The following is a 7,067-nucleotide window of genomic DNA, read 5'->3' as shown; positions in this document are numbered from 1 at the left end:
CATCCACTTTCAGCTCAAAGGGATTTCCTTTCAGACACTCTCCACAGAAGATTGATAGTTTACAAGCCCCAGGATCTACTAGTCCTGCAGGGTGCAGAGGGGCTCTGTGCTCCCTTTCCCAATGTACCTCCAGACACTTTCTTCTTCTTGGTTCCTTTATTTCTGGTATAGTTGCTTCTAGTAATGTAGGACTGTATTCAGTGACCAGTTCTCAGAATCCATCCAATTTTGGCTCCTGATAAACTCTTAGATAAAAACTGTGCATGAATCTCTTCTGTGGGAGGAAAGTAGTGTTACTTGGGGACAGTATGAACCTGGTCTTGCAAAAACAGAGTTCAGATTTCACAGTATAACCCGAATCCATGAATGCTAATGGAACTAACTGGAACCATTAAGAGGCCTTGTAAGAGCATTCTGCTTTTCCCAAATGCAGGTAACACAGGGAGAACCTTTCTTTTTTTTTTAAGAAGAGAAAGGTTTTCTTTTTTTTTATTTATTTATTTTTCCCCCCAAGCCCCAGTAGATAGTTGTATGTCATAGATGCACATCCTTCTAGTTGCTGTACGTGGGACGCGGCCTCAGCACAGCCAGAGAAGCAGTGCATCGGTGCGAGCCCAGGATCCGAACCCCGGGCCGCCAGCAGCGGAGCCCGAGCACTTAACCGCTAAGCCACGGGGCCTGCCCAGGGAGAACCTTTCTGATGGACTTACCTTGAACATCTGCTCAGGAAAGTGAAAGAAAAGATACAGTTTCTCCTGGGAATGGGGAGAGTTTATGAGGAGGATGACAAGTAATATGGCATAAAGTACTCCCTCACCTGGATGGATTTTGAGTTAGGGTTATTGTTCTGGAGGAAGGGAGGAAGAAAGGAAGGAAGACAAGATAAAATTTCTCCTAGGTTTCTGAATTGCACGAAACCAAGCATTTTTCTAGATATCGTTAAGCAAGATAAGGAACGCCCAAGGTGGGGCGGGCCTGATTAAGAGTTGTCTAAGGACGTCCAAAAGTGCTGGTCAGTAAATATGGAGGAATTTAGGCCTGGAGCATCCAAGTCTGAGCTAGGGATATAGATTTGTGTCTTTGGTACTGTCTCATATTTCAAGACAGGGAGTAGATGTGCCCATCGAAGGTGACTGCATGGCATGAAAAGGGTGCATATGCTGAGCCACAGTGAATTTAAATTGCTTTGAAGACTTGACTTGAATCTTTGAAGTCTTGGATGTGCTAGGTTTTTGTATCCTTGAGCTTGGGCAATTGCACAAGTTCTTTAAAATGGTTTTCTTCCGAAAGAGCTGTCTTTTTTTCATTGAAGTATATGGGCATACAACGTCTTATTAATTTCAGGTGTATATCATAGTGATTCAATATATGTATACATTACAAAATAATCACCCTGATAAGTCTACTTAAATAAATAATCTGTCACTGTACAAAGTTATTACGATATTATTGACTATATTTTCTATGCTGTACATTACATCCCCATGACTTTTTAATTTTATAACTGGAAGTCTGTACCTCTTGGTCTCCTTCACCTATTTCTCCTGCCCCCCAACCTCTCCCCCTTCTGGTAACCACCAGTTTGTTTCCTGGATCTGTGAGTATGTTTCTGTTTTGTTTTGTTTGTTCATTTGTTTTGTGTTTTACGTTCCACATATACTTGAAATCATACAGTATTTGTCTTTCTGTGATTTATTTCATTTAGCTTAATACCCTCTAGGTCCTTTCTTGTTGTTGTAAATGGCAAGATTTCATTCTCTTTTATGGCTGAATAATATTCCGTTTGTGTTTGTGTTTGTGTGTGTGTGTGTGTGTGTGTATATGCATACCACATATTCTTTATCCACTTATCTATCGATGGACCCTTTGGTTGCTTCCATATCTTGACTATTGTAAATAATGCTGCAATGAACATTGGGGTGCATAAATCTTTTCAAATTAGTGTTTTCGTTTTCTTCTGATAAATACCCAGAAGTGGAATTCCTAGATCATATGGTAGTTTTAGTTTTAATTTTTTGCGGATCTTCCATATTGTTTTCCATAGTGGCTGCCCCAATTTACATTCCCACCAAAGTGTACAAGGCTTCCCCTGTCTCCACATCCTCGCCAACACTTGTTACTTTTCGTCTTTCTGTTAATAGCCATTCTGACGAGTGTGAAGTGGTATCTCATCGTGGTTTTGATTTGAATTGCCCTGATGACTAGTGATGTTGAGCATCTTTTCATGTGCTGGTTGGCCGTCTGTAAGTCTTCTTTGGAAAAATGCCAACTCAAGTCTTCTGCCTATTTTTTGATCTAGTCGTTCAGTTTTTTGATATTAAGATGTGTAAGTAATGTCTTGGATAGTAACCCCTTATTGGATATATTATTTGCAAATATCTTCTCCAATTCAGTAGGTTTCCTTTTCATTTTGTTAATAGTTTTCTTTCACTGTACAAAAGTTTTTTAGTTTGATGTAATCCCATTTGTTTATTTTTGCTTTTGTTGCCTTTGCCTGAGGAGACTGGTCCAAAACAATATTGCCAAGACCAATTGCAAAGAACTGATTTCCTGTTTTCCTCTAGGAGTTTTATGGCTTCAGGTCTTACATTCAAGTCTCTAATCCACTTTGAATTTTTGTAAATGGTGTGAGATAGTGGTCCAGTTTCATTCTTTTACATGTAGCTGTCCAGTTTCCCCAACATCATTTATTGAAGAGACTGTCTTTTCTCCATTGTATAGTCTTGCCTCCTTCGTCATAAATTAATTGGCCATATATGTGTGGGTTTATTTCTGGGCTCTCAATTCTGTTCCATTGATCTATGTGTCTGTTTTCATACCAGTACCATCCTGTTTTAATTACTATAGCTTTGTAGCATAGTTTGAAATCAGGGAACATGATATCTCCAGCCAAAAGGCCTATCTTACATGAAGTGTTTCCATCCAGAGGATAAAAGGTATCTCCACTTAAGATCATCTTCTATGACATTTACTAGGATTTTAATATTTACTCCAAGGATATGTTCCTAGACACAGTATAGAAACCCAAATATATTTTAAGTATAATGACAAACACATTACAGGCATGTGCACTTCTCACAGCCGCTGGGCCCCATACGTATTACTATCATGTTTTTCATATGAAGCTGAAGATCACGTGACTAGCAAATGCCAGGGGCTTTGAATAAAACCCGGATATGTAAGCAAAGACATAGTGGTGGGTGAGAATATAAGAATATTTGAGGGGAGGGTTCATAAAATGGTAATTGCAAAATGTAAGCAGTGGATTTAATTGCAACATTTGCATCAATTATAAGTTGAATGTAGAGAAAAACTTTGTTTACTTTACTTTGTCTGTAACTAAGTTAGCCTTTCCTCTCACTTAATGCTACAGTCTGAAAGCGATAGGATAACATAAAATCTATTTAATTATTTTTTTGTGTGAGGAAGATCAGCCCTGAGCTAATATCTGCCAATCCTCTTTTTTCTTTCTTTTTTTTTTTTTTGCTGAGGAAGATTGGCCCTGGGCTAACATCCATGCCCATCTTCCTCTACTTTATATGGGACGCCGCCACAGCATAGCTTGACAAGCAGTGCTTCGGTGCACGCCCGGGATCCGAACTGGCAAACCCCGGGCCGCCACAGCAGAGCGCGTGCAATTAACTGCTCGCACCACTGAGCCAGCCCCCATAAAGTCTATTTAAACATAATCCTAACCAAGAAAAATTTAGCTATACAATGTTTCTTAAAATCATAATACCATTAATATGCCATGAGATTCTTTAAAAATATAGTAAAATGATGTTCAAATTCACCGAAATAAAAAAGTGAAAAATTTTAGAAGGATTTATTAATAGAGATAAAGATATATGTTTCCTAGCAAATTCAAAACATGTGTTAGGGCCAGCCCTGGTGGCCTAGTGGTTAAGTTTGGCATGCTTGGCTTTGGCAGCTCACATTGGGTTCCTGGGCACGGACCTACACCACTCGTCCATCAGTGGTCATGCTGTGGTAGCAGCTCACATACAAAATAGAGGAAGATTGGTGACAGATGTTAGCTCAGGGCGAATTTTCCTCAGCAAAAAAGGGGAAGATTAAAAACACGTTTTAGTGTATTACACTAATGATCTTCACATTGTAGGGCAACATACACTTTCATATAATGTAAGTGAGACTACATTTGGTACAGTAATTTAAAGGGCAATAAAAAGACATCAATTAAATTTATAATGCACATATTCATGAAACCCAATTGTTAACTTTTGACCAATGTATTTCCCACAAAAACAAAAGTTACACAAGCTGAGGATGAGCATACCCAAACATAGATGTTGGGAAATATATAACAATAGGATATTAGAAACAAAAAATTTTGAATCCAGAATAGAATACATGCAGTTGACAAACGATATGTCATTATGTAGATACAAGATATTAAGTGATAACAGCTAATTACATAATGCTTCCATTTTTGTTTTATAGTTCTATATAACTAGAAAAACTAGAGGTCCACAAAATCTTCTCAGAAATTATAGGGACCAGATATTGGTTGGAATTCAGAATGTGGGAAATTATAAAGTAATAATAGGTGCTTGTCCTGAAAGAGTGTACCCCTGCCTGTGGGCTCTAGGATGGTTCCTATGAATATCAATGCTGAGTATAGAGCACACTTTAGTCCAGGTCAGATTTTGCTGCCAAATGAACTTCTTACCAAATTGTACATATTAAAAAGTATATTTGCAGAAAATTTTGGATTTTAGAATTGCTCAAAATAACTATAGAATTGCCCTCCAAATTCTAACAGTGATTACTGGCAAGCAGGTTAATACAGATCTATCACTCTCTCTGTGAATACAAGGGATATTTCATTTATTCCTCAGAAGAGATTAAGTATTTTGAAATATCAACTTGAAATGTTGAGGCTGAAACAAAGACGTAATTAAATTAAGGATTGTCATTGATTTCTTGTGATTGTTGATTTCCTTTCTCATATACACACATGAGGAACAAAGGTCAAAGTAGAAAACTAAAGTATTTAAATAGAGGCATATCAGTGTCTACAACACACAGTCACAGTCCTCTGGTTATAAAGTGTATGTTTCACAAGGTAGCCTTTCCAGAAAAACTCCTTTTCAGTCTGAAAAAGTAAACATCACTCTGTGGTCCAACAGACTATGAAAATAATATTTTGCAATTCCCCGTGGACAGGCCAGGGTTTTTATAACAGCTGAGCCACAGCATCCATGTCTACAGCGCTGGCACATAAAATCCTGGCAGGAAAAGGAGGGAAAGGGTTGGGTCAGGTGGGGTGTCAGAAACCAGAGAGGTGAGATGAAGGGATTAGAGGAAAAAGCTCCTAGGGAAGAGTGTCCAAACTTTCAGACACTGCTGAGCTCAATCCCATGATTTCTTTGCCCCAGAGATATTGTAGTAGGAGAACGATTATAAGAATAATTGTAATTAACATTTATTGAGCATTTACACCTTGCTGGACATTGTTCTAAGTCACTGCAGGTTTCATCCCCCCATATGGTGGATATTGTAATTCACTTCCCTTTTCTTTTGAGAGGAAAGGCGCCTTGGAAAGTCATCAAGTTGGAGTGGGGATTGGAAGCAACCATGCCCACTCTGGAATCCAGGCGTGTAGACCCCACACTATAATGGACAATAGGCTGGTTTTCCCATGTCCATGACAACACTCCCTATGCACTCCACCCACAGTGACTGCAGATCAGCTCCAGTGAGCACGCTAGAAATCAGAGTTCTGGAGATTTAGAGGCAGAAGAGAAGCTTCCTGGGAAGTTTCTGAGGGTGAAAGAAAGTCTGGGCCATGGGAGGCCTAACCTTGTAGGTGAGTTTGGAAGACATGCAGTGGAGACCACGGCAGAGCAAAGTGCAGATGCCCAGAGGGTCCCTGAGATGGAATTCGAGTGAAGAAGGGCCAGCGCGCTGGGGCAGGGGCGTTTCCTGACTAAATGGAGTTCTCAGGGCTGCTGGCTGCCTGGTGCTGGATCTCCTGGAAGCCCAGAGAGCGCGAGCAAGTTTGACGACCACCACGCTCACCCCCGTCGGCACCCTTGTGCACAGGAGGTCCCACCGCCTGCCCTGCCCTCAGCAAACCAGGCTACCAAGGGTCCTGTGCGGGAAAGAGCACCGGCCAACCCCGCCTTGCTTCTCGTCCTTCCCCGACAGCCAAACAGGGACACAAGTGAGAAAATAGGATTTGAGCATTTTCATATAATTTTATTAAGAAAGCTAAAGAAGATTTCCCAAAGTCTATGAAGGGAAAACTTCCTACGTGATTATTATATAAACGGAGCGGTGTTACTGTAATATCATTATTCAAAGAGAATCATCAAGTGCCTGCTCCTAGAGGAAGCTTCAGGCCTTCTGGACGTTTAAGGAGGGCAGCGTTAGCATCCCCTGGAATCCAGGCCACAGCGTGTGGGATCCAGTCCTAGCAGCCTTTGGAAGTCGAGTGGTGGCTCCTCTGGGCAGGAGAAGACGACGCTCTGAAGAGTCATCACAGGAGGTGTGGGGCTCCAGTGGTCGGTCCCCTGGTGATGCCTGGCGAGCGAGGCTTCAGGAGCGCGCATCGGCCAAGCTCCTCGGCAGCTGCCGCCTCTCCTGGCTGCGACTCTGACTTCTGGGTCACGGGGTGTCGCGTGGGGCGGGCGGCTCTATGCCCCGCCTCGAGGTGCTTTCCGCTCTGTGTTGGTGTCGCGGGCAGTCCCGCCGCAGAAGCCCGCAGGGAGCAGAAAACAATTCCCAGTTGAAGTCTCGGTCGTCCCAAGAGAGGTGGCCCAGCTTAGGGTAGAAAGGGAGCGGCCAGGGCCCAGAGTCCGCTGAGCTCCGGGTTCCCGGCGTCTCTGGCCCGGGAGGCTCCTCTGCGGAGTCCCAGGCCTGGCGCACACAGCGGGGAAAGTTGGGCTCCATCGCTTCAGCCGCTGAGAGGAGGAAAATGTTTTCAGGGATCCCTTCCTTTCCAATTTATACTCTCCTGGCTCTTAGGCCTCCAACCAAAGGATATTAGACTGGACTGTGACCTTTTCTCAGGTGCAAATTGCTTAGGAAGGCAGGACCTGATG

This window comes from Diceros bicornis, chromosome 20, assembly GCF_020826845.1.
Source record: "Diceros bicornis minor isolate mBicDic1 chromosome 20, mDicBic1.mat.cur, whole genome shotgun sequence".
Classification (NCBI taxonomy): Eukaryota; Metazoa; Chordata; class Mammalia; order Perissodactyla; family Rhinocerotidae; genus Diceros; species Diceros bicornis.
Note: the sequence above shows the minus strand (reverse complement) of the source record.